Genomic DNA, 7,529 nt, shown 5'->3' with positions numbered 1-7,529 from the left:
TAAAATCCCTATTATTCCCCAACTCACCCAATGTGGACTGTATCAGCGCCTATAATTCAATGATAGGGACCTTCTCCATTTTTACAGAGGCCCAGTGGGCACATTTTCATCCATTCTGATCACTGATAAACAAGTAATAACCCCAATAACGTAGCTGACTTCTCACGGTCGTGTAAGTTAATTGAAAATCTCTGGAGGAGTTGTCGCCCTGGAAACATTTGAGATGAAGCTTTTTAGCGTGGTAAAACAACAACAGGGTGTATTTTAAAAGCCAAACCATGATCTTTTTTTAAAACTAACCAAGTAGGTTTGGTGCCGAAACTTAACCAAACAATGATTGAAAACTCAAGTAAGCGTCAAGTCAAAAAAGCGAAAGCAAGTCCAAGCCAAGTCAGTTAACTTGTGCATCCATTCAACCCCTCTAACCTCCAAATGTGGAATATTGTGTGCGGCTCCACCACCATTAGATGATGTGATAGAGAAGCTCCATTAAATTGGGTGATATCGCACCTACTGAGCTATAAGAAGGAGATTCCTACTGGTCCATCTATATGGTAATGATTCCCAATGAAAACTGCCATTCAGTGTGCTGATAGAATCCGAAATGGGTGAAAAACTCATCTGTTTATCCCACTTTTACATAGTTATATGTTTTTCTCTATAAGAAATAATCCCTTCCAGCCTAAGGGCTCGAATCTGCTTTACGTTACGCAGCGGTAAGTTGTGATATTGGAGAAATTCAGCTACACATGTTTGAACTGGACACCGATTCAGAAGAGTAATAATGATACAGAAAGCCTTACCTGCAAGTTCAGAGGATTTATTCCTTTGATTTGAAACCCTGGAAGTCTTGACCCATGTTTTTGTTACCAATACACTGCAATTTCAAGATGGAAATGCTCAGCTATGGCGTTTCACAGCCTTTTTAACCCATGATGCGCTTCTAGTACACAAAGAATACCACATGGACATGGCATAAAGGTAAGTAAAAAATGGATTTTCACTTAAGGGGGTCTTTAAGAAACACCTTTCCAGATTAAAGGAAACACCTGCTTTGTTACGCTGACATTGGTAGTAGCAGTAGAAGTCATGCTAGGCAACACTACACACACAAGACTAACCAAGAAAGACTGAAAGTTGAACCAAGGTGCTGTTTAGTTAGAATAGAAGGCCAAAAAATGCACGAAGCTCAAACTCTACTTGAACTGAATGCCAACGCCTCTGGTTCCTCAGCGCTTTAACTGGAATGTGATAATGCAAGATCAAGATAACATAGCTCCAACACATTTAAAAACAAACTAGAATCCTGAAATTAATCACGGAAAAGGCAAGTAGCCAGTGGAAGGTGGTGTTCTAGACACATTTGTCTTTCCTGTTAAAAGAGAAACAAACGCATGTTAATCCCACAGAAGACGCTGAAGAAACGGCTGTTCCACGACCACATGCAAAGATGTACGAAATAAAACTGGATGTGTGCCGATGTGCCCTCGACTTGAGTCATCTTGTTCTCAGAAAGTCAGTTTCACAACAGAAAGCATTTGACAAAATTTAAGTGGTGCAGCATCCCAAGGCACACATATCCAGACATTTTCATTATTAGGTATCAGATACAGATCAAGATGTTTGCTCCTGGCGTGACAGCCCCAAATTCTAATCTGCAATGTGACAAGAAGCAACATCAATCAAATAAATGTAGTGCATGAAAATACAATATTCAACTCTTCAAAGAGGCAGTGAAGAAGTGTAAAGCAGCCGTCAATGTAACTTCATCTGTCCTTACCCAGGCATTCTAGACTTTCCTCTCTCCAGCAGTGTTTTCCAGCTCATCCTGGGGGATCTTGAGGTGTTCTGAGAACGAATGAGACGTGTAATCTGTTAGGTCAGTTCTGGGTCTAACCTGGAGTCTATTTCCAGTTGCCTAGAAAACCTCCAAAGGAAGGTGCACAAGATGCCTGAACCACCTCAAAAAAACAGAAATTATACTTAAAGCTCCCTCTGGATGTCCAAGCTCTTCACCCAATCTCTACATGTTCACAAGGTCCAACATTTTTACACTTCCCATTAACTGTCTGATAGCAGAACATTGTGTTTCAAGACACTGGAAGAGTTATGTGTAATTTTTATGGCCTCTTAACAAAAAGAAACTGTGGACCTGATCAAAGAACTAATATGTAAAAGTAGTCATGAAAAAGACATAAAGGACCAGTCTGTTTACTAAATAGGACACAATTATGTTTTTAAAAGGTTAGATTGAATTATTGCCAACCATTAGCTCATGCTCACGTAACAACAACACTAAAGAGATAATGGTGGAAAATTACCAGAAACAGATGTATGGATGTACAGCAAAAGTTTTCAAACGAATGGTCATATTGGTTTGGTTTGTCCAATCAGGTGCAGCCAGTGTTTGCACAGTTGCAGAAGTGTGCAATCTGGGCTGGTTTTCTGTTGGACAGCACCTACTGTGATGCCTACTAGACGTACACTCAAATGTCTAATGCTAGGAAGCAACATGACTCCTTGTGCCAAATACATCAGTTGGACACGTAATACTGGAAACTAAATTCAGCTGCTTGTATCTGCAATATTCATTACCAATGTATCTAAACTACAAATACACAACAACTTGGAAAAATGCACTTTCACTACCAAGTGTTTGATGCAAAAAAAATGCCAATCCTGAAGGAGATACAGGGTCAAATTTTGCACATGTCGCATAAAAGTAGAATACATGCGTGCAAACTTGCCCTTCGTCCTTCCTTTCTTGCCTTCTCATTCCAGCCGTCACGTGTAACATGCCTTCATATGACCCCTGACCTCTACATTAGTATGTGAAAGTCAGTACATTCACCAGATCCGCAGGCGGGCAGTCAGACAGGCTGTCAGCTCCCATCAGCTGCTGTTCACCAGTGATTCAGCAGCTGGATGCAGAACCAGAGGGAGGCTAAGAAGAGAAGAAGGCAAGCCGGATGTTGGGTAACACGCTGGGCCTTGGCCTCTGTCAGCCCCGACTCATCCAGAGCCCTGCCTGGGCTTCCCACCATCCCCGGAGTCACGCTGTTCGTCACGACGGCAGCAAACCGATGACAAGGAGATGAGAAGGCATAAGCAGGCAGGTTAATGGAGGCCCAGATTCAGACGGAGAGCTCAGTCACCTCGCCGTCGGACCCTTCTGACTTTTACAAATCACAAAGTCCTCATTCGCAGCCTTGATTCCGCGCCGCTGTCATCCTGACACCTTTTGAGGCTACAGTAAAGTGTGTGTAGTCTACTTGGTTAGTAACTGCGGGCTCCGTGATTAAACCCTTAACTACGTTTGACAAGGTTTCAATCTGACATCTGAGGTCCTGTGAGTCACACCGCAGCCCGCTAGATTGACAGCAAAATGGCAGGAATGCCAGATTTGATTCAGTGAACAGACTGTAAGTTTGTGATTTAGCAAGAGTTCTTTCTTTTTTTAGTGAGAAATTATTCAATTCAGTGATGGCGACTTCATGCAGTTTGTTTTAAAAAAGCTTTCATTTTTGAACAAGTACATTTCTAGTTGTCATCTTGATCACATTGAAGGGAATAAGGATGAAGCAGACCTGTGGCAGTTTCCTAAACCCAACAAAATGAAAGCTTCTAAGTTTGACTTAACTTGAGTGCCACATACGGCTACTGATCTGTCTCCTGAGTTTAATACATGTCTAACGTGCATACTTTGGAAAAGCAAGTTTAACTTCTACATGATTGCTTTGTTCTGCAACTAAGGAAACATCTACTAAGATATTAAAAGCATAATTTTACAGAAAATATGCACACTATACAGAACATCATTAACACTGCAGAAAATGTAGCCAGGGCCCAGGCCTTTTAACTTATCCAGGATTTGAAACAGGCTTTGTGATGCGCTAAAACTAATTTCTGTGCAACTAAATTCGCTAAAACTAAAAATCAAAGTTACACATTTAGAAGCTGTTGTTTTTTTCCTACCTTAAAATGGCTTAGCTATAACTCTACACCATTGCCTAATCAAGAATGCATAGCTCTATCACAATATTTTCCACAGACAAAGTCTCATTTCTCTGTTGCAAACAAATAAAGCTGCTTTTGAATCCAGACGACTCCACCTCTAACACATCCATCCTAAACTCTATTTACAGGAGGTGAAGTATTGGATGGCCAAAAACTGTCTCCAGCTGACTGACGGTGCATCAGAAGTGAAACAAACTTTCTTTAAATTGATCTTACAAGTGGGCTCGGTGGTTAGCACCATTGCCTCACAGCAAGAAGGTCGCCGGTTTGTCCTCCCACACAGTCCAAACACATATTGAGGTTTCTTGATGATTCTAAATTGTCTGTAGGTGTGAATGTGAGTGTGCTTGGTTGTCTGTCTCTAAGTGTAGCCCTGTGATAGACTGGTGACCTGTCCAGGGTGTCCCCTGCCTTCACCCTGAGTCAGCTGGGATAGACTCCAGCCCCCCTGTGACCCTAGTGAGGATTAAGCAGGGTATAGATAATGGATGGATGGATGGATCTTACAAGTTGTTATCCTGTTTGTCTTATGTTACAGAAGTAATATTTATAGATTTTGTAAGTTTCAGCCATTTCTGTCTTGTTTTTGCACATGTTTTTGTCGTTGCTTATCTTGTAAGATGTGAAGTACTTTGGTCAACTCAGATTGCTTTGAAACGTGTTATATGAATTAGCTTGTTTTTTCCCTCTACTTACCCCGGCACAGTCGCTGCAGATCGAGCACACCAGCTCACCCACAACTCTGCTCAAACACTGTAACATTACTCTAGACTACACAATGACAAGTTCAGTATTTAAGTATTTCAGCCACACATGCTCCAACCAGAAACCAATTCCGAGGAAGAATATTGAAACAGAAAGCCCCACCCTGCAGGACTGTTTTTTTAGGATTGTTCTTTAGGTTTGTTCAGCTTTTGATGCTGACTGCTTATTTCACTCAATGTGTCATTTACACCATCTAAAAAAAATCATCGTATGGACTGTTAACAAGGTAAAACACTGGATTTTTACTGGTGTGGGTCTTTAAGAGACACTAATATTTACACTCTACATACCGTCATTACCATGGTAGAAAAAAATGCAGTTTTGGTCCAGACCTCTGACTCTTCAATATTTGAATTATGCTTTTTTATTATTTGTTGTAACCAGCTTAATATAATACATGTAAAAAATATCCAGTTAACTTTTTGTTGTAAATAATCGCTCATCTCTTGGGCAAACTAGCAGTCATGAACATAATGTCACACTGAATAATAGAATGAAATCAAATCACAGTTCAGGCTGATCATCAAGAAATGTCGCTGGACTGCAAAAAATTGAAGGCGAAAGAAGACCTTTAAATTATTTAGTCAGTTGTTTGGTTTCAAATGTCAATAAAAACACACAAATGAGCCAATCAAAGCTCAGAAACGTTAGAGTACAGGTAGAACATTAAAACAGCTCATCTGCATGCAGCACTCAGACATAAATGTGTGACGAATCCGTTCCTGAAATTGTGTCTACACGGTAACATACCCACACTCGTGACCGTGCAAACACAAACACACAAAGCCTGCAGGATCATCTCTGACCTGATAATCGAGGAGGACATTAACCTTAAAAGACGCTACAGAACAACTGGAGTTATCGAAGCCATCATCAACAAAGTTCACCTGCAGTTGGTTCCATTCCAAGTTCAGCTTCTGTTAAGCCACAAGATATTTTCCCTTTGTTCCGTGTGAGGTAAAGAGTTTTTCACGGGCCTCGCAAACCCATTAGATATGGGAACAATTTACTGTTTTCACGCCAGCAAAACCTGAATTATCCATTTACATAATGTCTCAGTAACCTTGCATCACACATGCAAAGCTAATAAACTGAATTTCAGTGAGAGGGAATCCTCAGGCCACGTCTTAAAAGCCAATTTTCCCATTTTGTTTTGCTTTAAGTAGCATTAAAGCTGCAGTCAGTCAAATGGGTACTTGTAATGTAAAAGGTGGCTCTCATAGACAATTATTACTCAGTATTTTAGCATCTTTAAGCTCACTGTTTCGCTCTTGTAGCTGCATCTTTGCAATTCTAGGCAAGTCATAGAGCTTTCATTAACTGGTTTTCAGTGCACAGTGGTGGTTTTTAAGCAAAAAAAAAAAAAAAACTCTGAAAATACTCTGCTTGTCCAGCTTCAAACAACAGAAATAACGACTAGCTGGTCAACATGGAGGAACATTGAGTGAAAAAAGAGTTGTAGAGACCAAATGTGGTTGATTGCACACTGAATGTTGTTGTTCATTCAGTTTTACACAAGCAGCATGACTCCTAATCTTGGCCTGTTTGCTGGATTTATAAATATGTGACTGTATTTAAGTTTACCACATAGACTAGATATTATGGATATATGCAGCCACTATGATATCACCCATCATTTTGCCTTAAGTTTGGTATTTGCCTGTCACCATTTGGTCTCTTGAGACCAGTGATGGATCTGACTGATTACTGAAAAACTGTGGACGTTTCGGACCAAATCAGTTCATACTGCTAGTTTGAAGTACATCTACAGCATTCAAGATTTTGATTTGGCCTCCAAATTCTCCAGATTTCAATCCAGTCAAGTGTCTGTGGTATCTGCTGGAGAAACAAGACCCACCTTGCAACCTACAAAACTTATTTGCAGCTAATATCTTGATGCCTGATACAACAAGGCACCTTCAGAGTCCTGTGGAGTTCAGGTCTTAACTGTTTTGGTGGCACAAAAGGGAACTACCCAATATTAAACAGGTGGTTAATCAGGGTATGTACGCAAAACTTAAGGGTTGCATGTGTCACTGCAATGATAAGGTGGCCTTTGGACAGCATTAAGTCAGTACTTAGTTGCCATAAAAGTCAGCAGTGAGCTCTTGACTGCTGTGGTCAGCCAGACTGAAAGCGCAGAGGATGCTTCTGTTGCCACGTAAGTAACACTCAGCCTCCGTGATCAGTGTGGTCTCACTGATCTCTCCCCTGCTGCTTTAATTACTGCAACCCCGAGGATTATTTGTGTGGTAGCGGAGGAAAATTTACACTCAGCAGGGAGTTCAAACAACATAAAAACCCCTCACACAGAATCCCTGAAATCAGCCTGGTGCGCAAGCGTCCGCCTGCCTTCCTTCGTGACTCTGCAGTGTCACTAACTTTTCTGATCACTTCGCACAGAGTGACTCACCACCTAAAGTACAGAGGGGATGATTAGTGTTTTTAAAAAGTAAAGCGTCAGACTGCAAGCCGACGTTTTCTCTGCTGTCGTCGTGTGGAGCATTAACTGGAATGGAACCATGTTAAATCGTAAAGCAGAGCAGAGAAAACTGCACATGTGACGCCCAGTAAAGCACATTTACTTTGTGCTACTTGGCCACATTAAAGACACTTGAATATTTCCTTCTAGATTTAGACACACAGCAGAGTCACAGCTCATCCAGTATTAGCGGAAACATAACCAGAGGCAAACATGCTCCCATCTGCTGATTCCGACGAAAAACTATTGAGCTCATCCAAGAAAA

Source organism: Stegastes partitus, unplaced genomic scaffold (assembly GCF_000690725.1).
Source record: "Stegastes partitus isolate 25-593 unplaced genomic scaffold, Stegastes_partitus-1.0.2 Scaffold695, whole genome shotgun sequence".
Lineage (NCBI taxonomy): Eukaryota > Metazoa > Chordata > Actinopteri > Pomacentridae > Stegastes > Stegastes partitus.
This window is presented reverse-complemented; position numbering follows the sequence as displayed.